The 19,293-nt window shown below is 42.2% G+C and overlaps 1 long non-coding RNA gene across 1 annotated transcript in view; it reads right to left on the bottom strand.

Moving 5' to 3' along the window:
* Window positions 1-532: 532 nt before the first annotated feature.
* LOC120239047 overlaps window positions 533-19,293 on the bottom strand; it is a 29,435-nt gene continuing 10,674 nt past the window's right edge. The window contains exon 3 of the long non-coding RNA XR_005530345.1: window positions 533-834. This is a non-coding gene — a long non-coding RNA (uncharacterized LOC120239047). The remainder of the gene's footprint in view (window positions 835-19,293) is intronic.

Raw genomic sequence — 19,293 nt, forward strand, 5'->3', positions numbered from 1 at the left:
TTCAGACTTGCCAGTCCCCACAAGCATGTACACCAATTCCTTGCAATAAATCTTGCTACATATACAGTCACTCCTCATTATTCACGGGATTCTCAATTTGTGAATTTGCCTGCTTTGTAACCCCCAAATCAGTACTGGCAGTGTGTGTGCAGTCATTCACAGATAGGAGCAGAGTGACAAAAAATTTAAGTCACATACTGCATGTTTCCGGCTAAGGTTGAAGTGACTGCCTTCCTGTTTAGCTCTCATAACTGTCAACAAGTGTCCCTTCTGTGATCTATTCAGTGCCATGATTTTCACATGTTTGTGCTTCTTTTTGGCAGTTTAGCTGTTTAAAATGGCCTCTAAGCATGGTGCTAAAGTGCTGTCTAGTATTCTTAACACCAGAAGGCTGCGATGCGGCTTACAAGAACGTGCACATACTAGATGAGCTTCACGTACGTATGAGTTATAGCATTGTTGGCTGCAAGTTCAGTGGTAATGAACTAACAATATACACTGAATAAGATGCCTTTACAGAGAAACACAGATAAAACAAGGTCATATTTTGATTGGTTGATGAAATGTTGCGACCAGGGGCTCACGGGAACCTAACTCTGCATTTCCCCCTAGGAGCAATGGCTCAGTATGTGCTAATTCCATGTCTGTGGCGACTTGCTGGAATATTACTGTGAAGAATAAGAACAGACTGTTGCGGGGATGAGAGGGGATGCTCTCTCTGGAGGTACCTAACTGGTGCAGATGTAGGACTCCCCTTTCCTCCAGGGCTTACTGTGCCCATCACAGATAGTGCGGGTCTTCTGTCCTTTCTGTGTTCAGATCCTTGGCCCGATTCTGCAGGAGGGGGAAAGAGGCCCACATATAAAACATCAGGAAATGTTAATAGTCCCCTGTTAAAAGCAAAGTTTTTCTCTTACTAGTTCATATTTAGGAACACAAAATATATGCAGGCCCTGTAATTTGGTATTACTCCATCTCCCTGATACAGTAAGCAATAGGCTAGACTAGGTAATAACTGGAATATAGTTCAGCATTTTTAATGTAATTTGGATGATGAGCCCCAAATTACTTTTCCAATGTAAACCAATCAAGTATATTCCAGTTTGAACGTCTTTACCAAAAATAAACTTCTTTATGAATGTATAAAAAGATAATTAGACTGTCTCCAAGGCATTAGGCCTGTTCCCCAAGGCAGAGAGAAACCAGTATGTCTCAGGGTAAAATGAAGGCCCCGATCCAGCAACCCCACCACTCTTCCTCTCCCCATCTCAGTGGTCAGTTTTAGTCTTCTGAGAGGCAGAGGCTGTGGTTATGATTCCATCTTGCCAAGTCCATGGCTGCAGGCTCTATTCCTAATTCCAAATTTGGCATCTTCCTTGTTGCGCTGTCTGTCACAGGAGGGACTGGCAAAGAGGTGTAATGTCTTAGGTCCAATCCCGCCTGGCTCCTGGAACACCACCCAAGCTCACACCCTCTCTGGCATGGGTCAGCTTCTCCAGCTTTGTGGGTATATGCACCCTCCCCCGTGTGCCCACTGACACCTGAAGGAAGCTTACGAATGCTTACAAATCTCTTTTAACATCAAGAACATGACACAACTAAGACAAAGCACCCTGTATTGACCACCATTGATCCTGAAATAAAATGCTCACTGGACGAAAAGAGTAAAAGCTACTTTGATGCACAGCTCCAAGGAGATCAGAACATCATTTGCTTCTCAGACCATCCACGAATGCATTTCAAGCATCAAAATGTGTGTAATGCAAACAGAAGAAGAGGATAGTGTAATGCACTTTGAAATCTATTTGTATTCAGAAGTGTTACCCTTTTAATGTTTAGCAACTTCCACGACATGACTAGCATGCTACGCTGTTACATGGTAGAATGGGAGATTCATCGCCCTTTGCCTACTTAATTGATAAACTAAATACAAATCCTATACTAACTCCAATTAAAATAACTGAAAAATGTGTACCCTCCTATAAAAAAACTGCAGAAATATATGTAGCAGACAAACTGATTGAGTCAAATAATTTCAACTCAGATAAAAACATCTAAATGTCTAAACAGAACTAACTCTTAGGGTGTTTGGCTTTTTGTCCCACATCTGTACAGCCTCCTGGCCACTTCCCCTTCCCCCACATCAGGTGCCAGGTGCTCCCCTCACTCACAGGTTGCCCCCTTTGAGAGGATTCAGTCAAGTCAGGGGTCAGGAGCTACAGCCCACAGGCCAAATGCAGCTCACTTCCTGCATTTGTAAATGAGATGTTATAGAAACCCAGATGCACTTATTTTTTGTGCACCATCTATGGCTGCCCTTACCCCACAATGACAGGGTTGAGTAGTTGTGATACTTTATGGTGCACAGAGCCTAAAATATTTACTATCTGATCCTTTGTAGAAAAAGTTTGCTGGTTCCTGGATCAAGTCCTTCACATTACGGTGTAACAGTTTTATATGTTACTTTTCCAAATGTTACTTGGACTTTAGTAGGAGGTAATTTTTTTTTTTTTTTTTTTTACAAATAGTTTATTGTCAAATTAGTTTCCACATAACACCCAGTGCTCATCCCCACAAGTGCCCTCCTCCATGCCCATCCCTCCTCCCCCCCACATCCATCAGTCCTCAGTTTTTGTCAGCATTCAAGAGTCTCTCATGGTTTGCCTCTCTCCCTTTCCCCCACCATTTCCCCCCTTCTTCTCCCCCTTGTTCCTCCGTCAAGTTCCTCCTAATCCTCCTATACGTGCAAACATATGATATTTGTCCTTCTCTGCCTGACTTATTTCGCTCAGCATAACACCCTCAAGGTCCATCCATGTTGCTACACATGGCCAGATTTCATTGTTTCTCATTGCCATGTAGTATTCCATGGTATAGATAAACCACATCTTCTTGATCCATTCATCTGTTGATGGACACTTAGGCTCTTTCCATGTTTTAGCTATTGTGGAGAGTGCTGCTATGAACATTGGGGTACATGTGCTCCTATGCCTCAGCATTTCTGTATCCCTTGGGTAAATTCCTAGCAGTGCTATTGCTGGGTCATAGGGGAGTTCTATTGTTAGTTTCCTGAGGAACCTCCACACTGTTTTCCAGAGGGGCTGTACCAGTTTACATTCCCACCAACAGTGTAGGAGGGTGCCCGTTTCTCCACATCCTCGCCAGCATCTAGAGTTCTCTGATTTGCTCATTTTAGCCACTCTGACTGGCGTGAGGTGGTATCTCAGTGTGGTTTTGATTTGTATTTCCCTGATGAGGAGGGATGCTGAGCATCGTTTCATGTGTCTGTTGGCCATCTGGATGTCCTCTTTGGAGAAGTGTCTGTTCATGTCTTCTGCCCATTTCTTCACTGGGTTGTTTGTTTTTCGGGCGTGTAGTTTGGTGAGTTCCTTATAGATTCTGGATATTAACCCTTTATCTGATATGTCATTTGCAACTATCTTTTCCCATTCCGTTGGTTGCCTATTAATTTTCTGGGTTGTTTCCTTGGCTGTGCAGAAGCTTTTAATCTTGATGAGGTCCCAACAGTTTATTTTTGCTCTTGATTCCCTTGCTTTTGGGGATGTGTCAAGTAAGAAGTTGCTGCGGTGGAGGTCAAGGAGGTTGTTTCCTGCTTTCTCCTCTAGGGTGTTGATAGTTTCCTGTCTCACGTTCAGGTCCTTTATCCATTTTGAGTTGATTTTTGTGCATGGTGTGAGAAAATGATCTAGTTTCATTCTTCTGCATGTTGCTGTCCAGTTCTCCCAACACCATCTGTTAAAAAGGCTGTCTTTTTTCCATTGGATATTCTTTCCTGCTTTGTCAAAGATCAGTTGGCTGTATACTTTTGGGTCCACTTCTGAGTTCTCAATTCTGTTCCATTGGTCTATGTGTCTGTTTTTGTGCCAATACCATACTGTCTTGAGGATGACAGCTTTGTAGTAGAGGCTGAAGTCTGGGATGGTGATACCTCCCGTTTTGGTTTTATTTTTCAGTATTACTTTGGCTATTCGGGGTCTTTTGTGGTTCCATACAAATTTTTGGATAGTTTGTTCTAGTTTTGAGAAGTATGCTGGTGCAATTTTGATTGGAATTGCATTGAATGTGTAGAGTGCTTTAGGTAGTAATGACATCTTAACTATATTTATTCTTCCTATCCATGAGCATGGAATGTTTTTCCATTTCTTTGTGTCTTCTTCAATTTCCTTCATAAGTTTTCTATAGTTTTCATCATACAGATCTCTTGTATCCTTGGTTAGGTTTATTCCGAGGTATTTTATGGTTTTTTGTGCAATTGTGAATGGGATCAGTTTCTTGATTTCTCTTTCTGTTGCTTCATTATTGGTGTATAAAAATGCAACCGATTTCTGTACGTTGATTTTGTACCCTGCAACTTGGCTGAATTCTTGGATCAGTTCTAGTAGGCTTCTGGTGGAGTCTGTCGGGTTTTCTATGTAGAGTATCATGTCATCTGCGAAGAGTGAAAGTTTGACTTCCTCTTTGCCAATTCTGATGCCTTTGATTTCCTTTTGTTGTCTGATGGCTGATGCTAGGACTTCCAGCACTATGTTAAACAACAGTGGTGAGAGTGGACATCCCTGTCGTGTTCCTGATCTCAGGGGGAAAGCTCTCAGTTTTTCCCCGTTGAGGATGATGTTAGCTGAAGGCTTCTCATAGATGGCTTTGATGATGTTTAAGTAGGTTCCTTCTATCCCAACTTTCTCGAGAGTCTTTATTAAGAAGGGATGCTGTATTTTGTCAAATGCTTTTTCTGCATCTATTGACAGGATCATATGGTTTTTATCTTTTCTTTTATTGATATGATGGATCACATTGATTGATTTGCGAATGTTGAACCAGCCCTGTAACCCAGGAATGAATCCCACTTGATCTTGGTGGATGATTCTTTTGATATGCTGCTGGATTCGATTTGCAAGGATCTTGTTGAGAATTTTTGCATCCGTATTCATCAAGGATATTGGCCTATAGTTCTCTTTTTTTGTTGGATCTCTGTCTGGCTTGGGAATCAGAGTGATGCTGGCTTCATAAAATGAGTCCGGGAGTTTTCCTTCGACTTCTATTTTTTGGAATAGCTTGAGAAGAATTGGGATTAATTCTGTTTTAAATGTCTGGTAGAATTCCCCAGGGAAACCATCAGGTCCAGGGCTCTTATTTGTTGGGAGATTTTTGATCACTGATTCGATTTCTTCACTCGTTATGGGTCTGTTCAGGTTTTCTATTTCTTCCCGTGTGAATTTTGGTAGTGAGTGTGTGTTTAGGAATTTGTCCATTTCTTCTAAGTTGTCCAATTTGTTGGCATATAATTTTTCATAGTATTCCCTGATAATTGCTTGTATTTCTGAGGGGTTGGTTGTAATAAGTCCATTTTCATTCATAATTTTGTCTATTTGGGTGCTCTCTCTTTTCTTTTTGATAAGCCTGGCTAGAGGTTTGTCAATTTTGTTTACTTTTTCAAAAAACCAACTCTTGGTTTCATTGATCTGTTCAATTGTTTCTTTGGTCTCTATGTTGTTTATTTCTGCTCTAATTTTTACTATTTCTCTTCTTCTACTGGGTTTAGGGCGTTCTTGTTGCTCTGCCTCTAGCTCCTTTAGGTGAGCTGTTAGATTTTGGACTTGTGCTTTTTCTAATCTCTTGAAATAGGCCTGGAGAGCAATGTACTTTCCTCTTAGGACTGCCTTGGCCGCATCCCATAGATTTTGAATTGTTGTGTTTTCATTTTCATTTGTTTCCATATATTTTTTAATTTCCTCTCTAATTGCCTGATTGGCCCATTCATTCTTTAGAAGGGTGTTCTTTAACCTCCATGTTTTTGGCGGTTTTCCAGACTTCTTCCTGTAATTGATTTCAAGTTTCAAAGCATTGTGATCTGACAGTGTGCATGGTATGATCTCTATTCTTTTATATTTATTGAGGGCTGCTTTATGTCCCAGTATGTGATCTATCTTGGAGAATGTGCCATGCGCACTTGAGAAGAAAGTAAATTCCCTGGCCTCAGGATGTAAAGTTCTAAATATATCCGTCAGATCCATCTGGTCCAATGTGTCTTTCAAGTCCATTATTTCTTTAGTGATTTTCTGTCTGGTTGACCTATCCATTGCTGTAAGCGGAGTATTAAAGTCCCCTGCTATTAGCACATTCTTATCTATAAGCTTGTTTCTGTTTGTGATTAATTGTTTTAGATATTTAGGTGCTCCCATATTCGGTGCGTAGACATTTATGATTGTTAGTTCTTCCTGATGGATGGACCCTGTAATTATTATGTAGTGCCCTTCTTCATCTCTTGTGATTGTCTTTAATTTAAAGTCCAGTTTGTCTGATATAAGTATCGCTACTCCGGCTTTCTTTTGATTTCCTGTAGCATGATATATATTTCTCCATCCCCTTACTTTTAATCTGAAGGTATCTTCCCGTCTAAAATGAGTTTCTTGTAGACAGCATATTGATGGATTTTGTTTTTTAATCCATTCTGCTACCCTATGTCTTTTGATTGGAGCATTCAGCCCATTTACATTCAGTGTTATTATTGAAATATGTGGGTTTAGAGTCTTTGTATCTTTTGTAGGGTTCATGTTTGTGGTGGTGTCTCTGGTATCTTTGTTCCTTGCAACCTTTCCTTCAGAGCATCCCCCTCAGGATTTCTTGTAGGGCTGGCTTCGTGGTGACAAATTCTTTCAATTTCTGTTTATTTGGAAAGGTTTTTATCTCTCCTTCTATTTTGAATGACAGGCTTGCTGGATAGAGGATTCTTGGCTGCATATTTTTACTGTTCATCACATTGAAGATCAGTAAGAGGTAATTTTTTAATCCAAAAGAACTGGTGGCTTATAATGGATTTCCGTCATTAGCAATAAGATATTCAGGAGATATTTGAGGGCGGGGGAGTTTTTTAAGCTCTGTTACTACACGCTCCTCCTACCCATCCATCCAGTTATGGGTCCTTCTAGTGATGATTTTGATAAAGTTGAGAGAGTTATGATGGTATGAAGAAAGACCTGAAAGGGAGGTAGGTCCGAAAGGAGGATGGGGGTGCTGCAAATAGCATTCTGTGGAGTGGGAAACACACAGGCCAGGAGACGATATTTGTCTCAAGTCTGACTGAAATGTTTATCCTTACCATTTACAGATTAACAAAAACATTTTGAGGTTCATTGAAAGGGAATCAGATTCCTGACTTTGCTTGTCCCCTATTCTTTTGCTTTTTTAATTTAACTTTGCAAAAAAAAAAAAACCAAATCTTTAGGGCACATAGTAGATTTTCTCTCTGAAGTTCCCATGAGTAGCGCCGTTTATCTGGGAGGAAGTGTCCTCCAACAAAGCAGCAACAGAAAGCTCGTGGTACAGCCTCGCTCTCAGAACACGGGGGCTCAGCTCACACCCGCAGTTATTCAGGAGACTTCACAAGACTTTGAAGTGGCCACTGCACAGACTACAAATGAGGACATCTGGTCTTCCAACCTGAGGTGAGTCAGAGACTAAGCGCGCATGGAGAGTACTGGCCGTTCTTAAAATTTCCATTTGTTCAGGATATTATAGGCCCCAAAATGTTCTCCAGCACATTCTCCTGTTTAATTCTCAGGACAATCCTTTAATGTAAAACGTGTCACCCCCATTTTTACAGGTAAAGAAACAAAGGATCTGAAGGTTTAGATGACTCACTCTAGATCAAACAGCTCTTGGAGATGGTGTCAGACAAAACTTAGGGCTTCAGAGTCCTCTCAGGGTAGAGGGTTGATTCTTTGAGCCCATGCAGGAGGGAGCTTGGGTCCTCATCAAGTTCAGAGAGAACAGCACAGTCATTCATGGAACTCTTGAATGCCAAGGTTTTGTCTCCCTTTAGGTACAAGGGTAGTAAGCAGCCACCTAAAGAGGCATAAGCCCCATTGGGATGTGCCCATGAGCTACTCCTATTTAGTGCCAAGATGCCACTGCTCATGGCTCCTGGACCCTCCTGGGACTGTGGCCACATACCACTAGCACTTTAAGAGGGCTTTGGCAGGCTAGAAAAATGCAGACCAATTACACAAAGGTGTTCCTTCCCCCAGCTGACCCAGCCCTGGGCTAGAGTTCAGCTCAGCAAGCTGAGTGGGCCAGATCCAGCCCCCACTTCAGCCTTTCCCCCAGACAAGGCGTCATTGTCGGAGCACAGCTGGTACAACTATCCTGTGCCTACCCTGTTCACAGACCTCCCTGCACTAGGACGGACTCTTTCTCAAAAGAAAGAAAACCTTATTGAGAAGAACTGAATTCATACAGGACAATAAACACTACAACAGTTTATCAAGAAGGTAACAGTCACAGTCTAAACTCGGTATGGTTTGGGTGGTGATGACAGTCTTTCTGAGCTGGGAAATTGGAGCCAGTCACCAATCAGGTCATCCCCCTCTCATCTGGTTCTCTCTTTTCGCCAGGCCTTTCTCAGTATCCCACTCACACCCGTTTCCCCCATTAATTCAGGTGCTGCCACATCTAATGGGAATATCCATGAATTGGAGGGAACATACCGCTAGCAGGCGGGTGGAATTTTTCTTTGCAAGTGGGTAGGTGGCCATCTCCATCAACATGTCTCTGTCACCCCACGATAGGCAATCTTGCTGAGATAGATCACTCCTTGAAGCCTACACATTACCAAGAAACCAACCACCATCAGAGCATGCTGGGTCTCTTCCCATTCCTCCTCTACTTGTTCTGGGAGCCTGAATCCTGCCCTAGTTCAATAGGCAAAGTCCAGCTGAGCTCAGTCACCTTTCCCGCTCAGGGATCAAAGGCAACAAGAGCTCACAATCCTCTTCTGAATTGTGTTTTTATAGGATTTGAAGAACAAAATGGATCCAAGAACAAAACATCAGCTCCAACTATCCCTGGGAGAGACCAGTAAGGTCACCTCAGGGTGCAGTTAGGAAGAAAGCAGGAGGAGAGTTGGTTGGGCACATAGCTAATCCCAGACGTTCCCTCTTCATATGCCACAACCAAGTAGTATTGAGAACAAGACTGTTAGACAGGCATAGAAATGGACCCCCAATTGAATGCTTCAGTTTATACTAAACACATTCAATTTAAAGGAGACCCTGCCTTGCATTTATTCAGTGCTCTAGAAGGGACACTGACATCATTTCCAGTCTTATTCTGATAGTTACTGCCACCATGGTCCACATAAAAACTATTGAGCAAGTGAGTTTGTTTCAACAGCTTCCCTTTTCTACACCTTCCTTTTAAAGCTCTGTTTTCTTCCATGTTCAGATTCGGGTTTTAGTCATTTTGTGCAGGGTTTGGGGTTTAGTTACCATTTTCATGATGTAGCACCATATGGTGTATATAGTGACCCTGGGTCCCTTACCATCAACTTTGACAAATAGTGAGTTGTCTAAAGAACTTTGACATTCTACTGTGTTTTCAGGGGGATATCCTACTCTGTGATTAGATTGTGTCTTTGTGGTATATACCTGTATCAAGTCAGCCAAAATTTTATAGGTAAAATGCAGGCAAAGTATGCTTTCTAGTGACATAAGAGTTTGTTCAAACTGTTTTTGAAAATGGTTACATAAAAAATAGCCTTTTGATATTATATATAAACAGAATAGAGTCAGCAATGGATAAGAAAACTCTATTCTGCTTCCTATGGTAAACAATACCAGCTGCCGTAATAATTGTGCTAAGGCCGTAGACCAGCCAGTAGTGTTCAAATAATTCAGCAGCATCCTATGAATTGAAGATTACATTAGAAAACAATCATGACCAGAAAATAACTAACTGGCATGGAGTCGACATGTAGAACAGAGAATGTTGGCAAGTTTGCTGCTTTTATAACCAACCGAATTTAAACTGGAATTTATTGATAGGCTATTGCACATCACAAAATCTTAGGTAGGAAAAATAGATAAATATGTGGTTCTGGAAAATGGTGACACTAAGATGGTGTCTTAGTCAGTTTGGGCCACTATCACAAAGTACATAGCCTGAGACACTTACAAACGATAGAGACTTTTTTCCCCCCTCATAATTCTGAAGGTTGGAACCCTGAGATCAAGGTGCTAGCATGGTCAGGTCCTGATGAGGGTCTTCCCCTGGGTAGCAGACTGTCGACTTCACCTTGTATCCTCACACAGCCATGAGCAGAGAGAGGAAGCAAGCCTTCTCATGACTCTTAGAAAGGCAGTCATCTCATTCACGAGGGCTCCATCCAGATGACATCATCAAATCCCGATTACCCCTAAAGGCCTCACCTGCTCATTCCAACACCATGGTGAATAGTGAGGAAAGTTTCAACATATGAATTATGAAGGATACAAACATTCAGTCCATAAGAGGGTGATATCTAGGAATACTACAACATAGCAAGGAAGTTTTGATCTCTTCATCCTGAGCACGTTGATGGACAAAGAGTAGATGCTCAGAAAATGGCTGTTAAGGTCAACCAAGTTATTCTTTCCAGTAAGTGCTATGGTTATACAGCTACAAACTGAGTGATTTGTGTGGTTTGGAGGCAGATTATATTTTGCTCTCAATTTCCTTCAAAACGTGTTAACAAATATTCTTAGTCAATAGGCCTTTTCCAGAAGAATGGGGTTTTGTCACCAAAAGCCACCAATGGTACAAAATTCCTTAGTTTTTACTATCACCAAGGAAGAGGCTTTTAATTTCCTGCAATGGAAAATTTAAGAGAAAAAAACCCAACAGCCTCTCAAGACACTTGGTGGTATGGAGAGAATTTCGAGAAATAGCCAAACAGGGCAAAGGTTGGGGGACCCCTGCCCCGCCATTGACCCTAAGGCTCACTTCCTGTAATTCATACAATTCATAGACTTTTCTCTCCTGCATGGACACCAGCAGGAGAGCTACTTGCCTGGGAGGCCTGCAGGGTTCCAGAAAAGGCTCATGCCTGCTCTTCTATGACTAGGAGTCCAGTGCTGACAGGTCCATGTGCAAACACTGTGAGCAAGCAACAGGGAGTCTGCTTTTGCGTTCCCACTGTCTGGGGGGAAATGCTGACATGTCTTGCTTCCTCTCTTCCTGTCTCTGTGTTCATGTTGATCTCTGTGTGCTTTTATAACCTCATCGCTTAGGACTCATTCCACGTCCTCCCAAAAGAATAATGGAAATGAATAATGAATTCAGACAATCTGCTAGTACCAATTCAGGTACTAATGAAGGCAGCCTCACTCAATTGTGAGGTGATTATTCAAGCCACAAAACCGTTTTAGAACCCAGAAAAATGAAACTAGAAAGGAGGCTTAGAAATCTTTTGCTGTGCTCATCCTCTACTTTTGTAGCTGGAGAAAACGGAGCCCACAGAGTGAAGATGACCAGGCCAGTGACCTTCTCATTCCCAACTCATAATTTTCGGAAAGGAAAGTTTGGCCACAGGAAATTAAAAGTTTTTGGACCAGTCCAAATAGATTTCATTTTAAAATATCTAACTTAGACACACATTCCTGGGAAAATACCTATATAGAGTGAAGGACAGTGGCTCATGAAATGGAGTATAAATTTAAGTAGTACAACATTTATACGTGCAGTCCTAACCCCCAGAATAATGGACCCTATTTCTCATACAGGTCACTTGTGGTACGTCCTATTAACAATGGGTGCTCTGAATAAATACTATGAACAGAATCATCCAGATGGGCAGTTAATGAACATTCCTGGATTATATAATGACACAAATACATTTTTAAAACTCAAGAGACAAACTATGAACAAAGTCAAGGTCACCTCCTTTGCTCTTGAAAACCTTTGTAGACAACTTCTCAGCTGCCTGCTTAATACTCTCCACCATCATTTCTACAACTTGCCCTGGTGATTTTTTTTAATTAGCAGCCGTGTGAGCAACTGGCCGTGCACACATGCGCACACGCACACACGATGCTCCTAGGAACAAAAGCTGGTACAGGACATTAACTCAACTCAATAGGAAAGAAAATGCTTTTCTTTCTTTCTTTTCTTTCTTCCTTTCTTTCTTTCTTTCTTTCTTTCTTTCTTTCTTTCTTTCTTTCTCTCTTTTTTTAAACTTTGGTGCAGGCACCCTTCTTAGGGGCATGCTGTCAGTCTGGGCCTTTGTCTTGGCTGGCTCCTGATTTTTTAATGCATGCTGAAAACACCACTCCTACAAACTCACTCCATGGAGGGCACTTTGGATGGCTGCCACGGGCTCTCACTGTATTAGGAAAGCGTGGATCCATTGCTATTATGGAGGCTGAAGCAGAGCCAAGAAGAAGTCTCAAAGGGCCCTCTCCCTAGACAGATGTGAGTAGAATAAAAATGAGACACAAATGATAGCATGAAAGCTCCGGCACTCTTGGGGAGAAGCAAGGGGCTGTGTTGTAGGCCAGGAGGATGTTGCAGTTCTTGGGAGATAAATGAAATTAAAACACATTATCCTTTACCCACTAAGTTCCTTCAGACCTATCATTAACAGGGTGGGTCTTTTCTGTCTTTATTTCTCAGAGTGGGAATGGGAATTGCTTAAAGCAAAGGTACACGTTCAAGACTGAGCAGGGCCGGGTTGAGAGATGGTTCTATGACATTCTAACTACCCATGGTCCCCATCCTGCTACTCAGATAACAGAGGAATCAATTGAACATTCTCATTTATACAAAATATTAGAAATTTGATGTGTTACTTCTCCCAGTGGTGTCTGCACACCAGAGGTCCTTGCTTCCCAGAGGCCCCAGGAGAGCAAACAATATTTAACCTAAAGGAATATACAGAACTAATGGTAGGATTCCAGGCACCAGAGCTTTTACGTCGCCCTACCCTGGAGGCCATCTATTAATACAAGGTTGGATCTAAATCTGCCTGATGAGGTGACAGGAAGAAAAGGGAGCGTCATACATAATAAACCTGGAAGCCTGAGTCCTGATTCTGCTGTACTTTCTTCCTCCTTCCTCTACCAATGATTCTAGCCCTCATAACGATGGTTTCTGCAACTCCATTGCCCCTGTGACTAAACCAGTTCTGAAGATTCAGCAAAGCATGTCACATGTTTTATTGGCAAAGATAAACTCAGTGCTGAGTGCAGTGCAAAGTGAAATTAAGGGTCAAAAACAATGCCATGGATCAAAAAGAATGAAATCTTGCCATCTGGAACTACATGGATACAACTAGAGGGTGTTATGCTAGGCGAAGTTAGTCAGAGAAAGACAAATATCCTATGACTTTACTCATATGTGGACTTTAGGATACACAACAGATGAACATGAGGGAAGGGAAGCAAAAGTAATATAAAACCAGGGAGGGGAACAAAACATAAGAGACTCTTAAATTCAGAGAACAAACTGAGGGTTGTTGGAGGGGTTGTGGGTGGGGGATGGGCTAAATGGGTAAGGGGAATTAAGGAAGACACTTGTTGGGATGGGCACTGGGTGTTATACATAGGGGATGAATCATTGGAATCTACTCCTGAAGTCATTATTGCACTATATACTAACTAACTTGGATGTAGATTAAAAAAATAAATTTAAAAAATCATAATAAAAACAAAACAAAACAGAATCCATGCCATGGAACTGAATAAAATGGCAAAAATTCGGGTGGAAAGGTTAGGCCACCCTAGAGCTGGCACAAATAGCCCCCAAAGCCTCAGGAATCACTAATGTCTTAATGGGAAAAGACACTTCACTAATGATGCGTGATTGTTTTTTTTCCTCTTTTATTATGAGAGTAAGAAAAGAAGAAAACCCATTTGGTGGTGTCTGAGCCAGAGGATTTACCAGATATTTGCTGACTCACTGCATCTCAGTGTTTCTCCATCATTCCTTCAAACTCACGCATTATCGCCCTATACCACACCCTCCAGCTCCAGCAAGACATAATCATAGGGATTCTGCTCGACCATCACACCAGAGGCAGGCAACCCAGGGGTGCATGACCTAGAGGGGACTTAAAAACTAATAATAAGCCAACCAAAAACCAGTCTGCTTTTTATTATCACCACGGCAAGCAAATCTAAATAATGTCAGTAATACACTGCTCTCCCCCAACAGAAAAAAAAAGGGGGGAGGGGGGTCTTTTGTTGGGCTAGATTCTAAACAATTGTAGCAATTGCTGTTGGGTTTTAATGTAAGCTTCAATGTAGCACTTTTTTTTTTTTTTTTTACTGCTTCTCCTTTAGTAAACGTCTTCTACATAGAAGCTGATTCAGAGACTTAACTCCATGCATTTATTTTGAGAGTATGCACATAATAGAACTTGCTCTGGGCACAAGTCTCCCACCTCTCTGGTACTATATGTTCTCGTGTTCAAACAATTGATTCAAAATGAATAACGATAGCATGGTAATTGTAAAGACAAACAGAACTTGAGTTATTTCAATTGTCTTTCTCTGTGAGCGCTTAGAGTTTTTATACTGTTAAAATGTTCTGGGATTTATTGTGAAATGGGATTTTTATGCAACTCTGCTGAACACATCCTTGTTTAAGACTTTTCCTATTTATTTAATATGTTGCTTCACATGAAAGAAGCCTTTCAAATTTAAAACTAATAAAAAGTGTTCTTTGATCAAAGACAGATTGACACTTCACAAATATGGGAAGAAAAACAAGTCTGACAAAGTCGCTGACAAATCTGCAGAAGCTAATGGCAAAAACAGAAACTGCAAAGTTACTATTCATCACTGCGAAAGACCAATAAGTAGGTCTAAGTTTTCACCTCTTTCTTCAAAAAAATACATTATTGACGTTAAAAGTATTACTCCAAGTCTCTTCCTTTTATGGGATATGATATTTATTTCATTCTTAGTTTTGTAAATGATAGAATACAACATTTCATAAAAGAACATTTCTGACCACTGTTATTATTATTATTGGTGTCACTGTGTGATTACTGCTAAAAATAGTTTTGTCCTATAGGAAGGGGACTGTTAGATATGATCTGCTCTGGGTGTCAGATATTAGCTCCAGCACCCAATCTTTTACCTACTCTGTTGTGGGGCTCCCTGACTCTACCTCCCATACAGCCTCCTCCCCCACCCCACCCATCCCTCCAAACAGGACATGTTAGTCAAGTATTAGAGAAAGGTAGATCTGATGCATTTTATTTTTTTTAATATTTTTTTATTTTGAGAGGGGAGGGACAGAGAGATGGGGAGACCAGAGAATCCCGAGCAGGCTCCGCACTGTCAGCACAGTGCCGGATGTGGGTGTCTCACGAACCATGAGATCATGACCTGAGGTGAAATCAAGAGTCAGACACTGAACTGACTGAGCTACCCAGGCGCCCCAGATCTGATGCACTTTAAATAGTTCATCCCTCCTCCCAAATTCTTCTTCCATCTTTCTCCCACTTTTTCTTCTAGAGAAGAGAGTTCGTTACTAAATTAGAAGGGTTAAAACTAATCGTTCCACTCTCTTTTCCCACAAATTGAGATGAGAGATGAGCCGAGGGCTGCCTCCCCAGGATCTGCCTACCCATCTGTGTGAGGCTGGGGAGGGGGTGGAGGAGAGGAGGATTCAGCTTCCACAAGCCTACCTGGACTCTCAGAACCCTGTGTCAAATCCAAAGCCCTCAGTGGCTTTCCTTTCTGGAGGGAGTCTGGTAACCAAAATCTTAGCACCCTCCTACCACCTCGAGAACACTTGGTCCTAAGATGCTGCATTAATCAGCACATTGCTCCCACCTTCCACCCCTGGGCCACCAGCATCAACCCTAATCTCACAGAGAGGGCAGTTTACATTTCAGTCGCTACACACACACATACCCAACCCTTGTCAGCCTGATGCCCCAAACTCTGGATAATCACCTCCAAGCAAGAGAGAAAATATTTCCCACCCAAATTTAACACAGGATCATCATCACTCTTCAGTTCTCAGAAGGTCTCTAAATTTCCAACAGAGATTCATTTTGTCCTTAAGTGTAACATTTCCTTCATGTTCGTAACAGGAAAAAGTTATGATATTTATTTTTCATTTTTACTTACGGAATATAATGAATTCCACTGATGACCTATTTCTGAAATCCACCAATCAAAGGAAATTGTAAAGTTCACCATAGTAACAGCTCGGTGTCAGTCGCCTGAGTGAGAACCACACAGCATAGGAGGCCTGGGCCAATCACGGGGCAGAGTAATGTTACCATCTCATAGCAACCAAGGGATCTGCATGGCAACATCAGTTGCTATATGAAAGAAAAATTAGAAACAATATTCTGCTAGGGAGAAATAAAAGTATTAACTGTTAAGTCATACTTGAGTCACGGTTGGAGGACCTATCCTAAAATACCTACCTAAATATAGCTCAGATAATACCTGTCAGATCCAAGAGTCTGTGTGCTAGGAACCCCTCGCCCACCACCAGTGGGAACCACTTGAGCATGAAAGAGAGAGGACTATGCACAGAACAGACCACTTCTGAATAAGAAGGGAAAGAGTACTTGAATACGAGGAGCAGTAGGCAGATTTGGAGGGTAAATTACACATAAGTCACCACATTTAATCCATGAAGGAGGCAGGGCAGATATTGTTGTTACCACTAAATTTTCCATTTCCTCCTCCCATCCCGAACCTGTTCCTCCCCCGTCTTAACTATCTCAGTTAATGGCAACACAACTCTTCTAATTTCTCAGACCAAAAACCTCGCAGGCCTCCTTGACTGTTTTCTTTTTCTCACACTCAATCCAGTTTATCAGTAAACCCTGTTATTGCTGCTTTCAGGAAATGTCCAGAATCAAACCATCCAGAATCGATCCATCCTCCACCCCATGTCCACAGCTACACCCCGGACCAAACCACCATCATCTCTTGCTCCTAACCCATGTCCCTGCTTCCTGGCCTTGCCCACCTACAGTCTATTCTCAACACAGCAGCAGAATGACTCTTCCAAAAACACAAGTGGTAGGCTGACAACCCTCCAGTGACTTTCTATCCTCTCTAAAGTAAAAACCCAGGGGCGCCTGGGTGGCTCAGTCAGCTAAGCATCCGACTTCTTCTGCTCAGGTCATGATCTCCCAGTTCATGGTTCGAGCCCTTCATTGGGCTCTGGGCTGACAGCTCGGAGCCTGGAGCCTGGAGCCTGCTTGGGATTCTGTGTCTCCCTCTCTCCCTGCCCCTCCTCAGCTCGCACTCTGTCTCTGTCTCTCTGTCAAAAAATAAACAGTAGGGGCGCCTGGGTGGCTTAGTCGGTTAAGCGTCTGACTTTCGCTTGGGTCATGATCTCGCGGTTCGTGGGTTCGAGCCCCACGTCGGGCTCTGTGCTGACTGCCAGCTCAGAGCCTGGAGCCTGTTTCAGTCTGTGACTCCCTCTCTCTCTGACCCTCCCTTGCTCACGCTGTCTCTCTCTCTCTCTCTCCTAGAAATAAATAAAACACTAAAAAAAAAAAATCTTTAAAAAAAGAAACAGTAAAAAAAATTAAAGTAAAAACCTAAGTTCTCCCAACGGCCTACAAGACTGAACACAGCTTCCCTCCCTCTTGTTCCCCTCTGCCCCATCTGCTGCTCCTGTCTGCTCTGCTCACCTGCTCCAGCCCTACTTATCTCCTTGCTGTCCTTCCAGCACACCAGGATCCTTCCTATGTTAGGGCCTTTGAGCTGGCTATTTCTTCGATTTGGGACATTCTCCCCGCCCCAGATACCCTCATGGTTCACTCTCTCACTTCCTTCAAGTGTTCACTTAAACGTCACCTTTTCAGTGAATCATTTTCTGGCCTATTTTAAAACTGGACTCTTTGTACCCACACCGCTAACTACAGCCCCTAACCCCCTTCCCTGGCAGTGGGCACCTAGAACAATGCCTGGCACCTAGTAAATACCTAATAAATATCTGATTGTGAATAAAAGCAGCACTGTTTTACAGATAAAGTAATTGGACTCAGGGAGCTAACTGAGTTCCTCAAAGCCTCACAGCCAGAACATATTGAATTTCAAACCTGAACTCAGATTTGCCAATGATTCCCCAAACTGTGTTCTGTGAACTCTACTGCATTTTGATTTCCTTTTCCAGATCTGCTACCTCTTCTAATAAGTGCCATGAACCCATTAATTCCCTGAGATGGGAAGAGGGACCACTGGGTTGATGGGGCATCTGTGGGAATGGCCACAGCAGCAGTGGAGACTGGGGGTGAGCTGGCCAAGAGCAAGAAGGATGCGTCAGGAACACTTCCCAGTGAATCAGGAAGTGCGGCTAAGGTCATGCCAGCTGAACACTGATATGATGCCCCGCTGGCGATGACCTACCCCACCCCTTTACTTGTATCATTCAGCTATCCTCTTTACCCGCTCAGGCAAAAACAAGGATTTAAATGGAATTTTTAGTATGTAAAATGTTTCAATTCTTGCTAGTTTGTTCTCAAAGAGTCTCAGAGTTGTACTAAGTGTACATTGCATGACTGGTAGGGGAAAAAAAACCAGGAAAATTCAATCACCAAATATATGTTCTGGTCTACACAATAGTTTTGGGTTTTGTATTTGTTTTTAAACAGAAGCCACCTACCGTGGAGTTTGTGTTTTTATTAAAACTATACTAAAACCTCATGGCCGTACGCCCACATTTTCCACCCTAATCTGATAGCAGGTGGTAGGTGGTGGAGGAGGGGATAGGTGAGGATATGGGAGAGACTATCCAGAAGCAGAGAAGGGAGAGAAAGAAACCTAACACAGGAATATGTTGCTTTCATGGCCGGTACTGGTGATCAAGAAATGTTGGTGTAGACACTGACGTCAACAATCTTGTTGGGTGCCTGCTGAAGGAAAAATAAGTGTAGCCCTTTCACAAGCCATCTAGAACATGAAAGACAAAATCAGAAATAATAGTAACTATCCCTTCTTGAGCATGTGACAGTGTGGCAGGCATTTTGCTAGGTACTTTCAAAAAGTTTTACATTTAAGCCTCTGAGCAGCCCTCAATAAAAGGAACTTCCCCTCCTCCCACCATTATATAGAGTAACCTCAGAGAAACCAAATGATTTGCCCAAGGTCATACAACTGGAAAGTGATGAAGCTGAATCATCTGCTTCCAAAGTATTTGTTCTTTTTTTTTTTTTTTTTTTTTTAAGGAGTCTCCACACCCAGTATGGAGCCCAACGTGGGACTTGAACTCACAACCTGAGATCAAGACCCTGAAATCAAGACCTGAACTGAGATCAAGAGTTGAACCCTTAGCCACCCAGGCACACCAGCCAGAGTCTTGATTCTTAACAGTTAACTACACCTCCTCTCTTCAATAAGAGTAATTTACATGATAAAAATAAACACAGAAGACACAAGGTGACATAAGAAGGTAGACATAAGGAATCATTAAAAACAACAACAACAACAACAACAACAACAACAACAACAACCGACCTCCAGTGAAGCCACCATCCTT

The sequence above is a fragment of the Hyaena hyaena genome, unplaced genomic scaffold (assembly GCF_003009895.1).
Source record: "Hyaena hyaena isolate Hyena2069 unplaced genomic scaffold, ASM300989v1 scaffold_224, whole genome shotgun sequence".
NCBI classification, from domain to species: domain Eukaryota; kingdom Metazoa; phylum Chordata; class Mammalia; order Carnivora; family Hyaenidae; genus Hyaena; species Hyaena hyaena.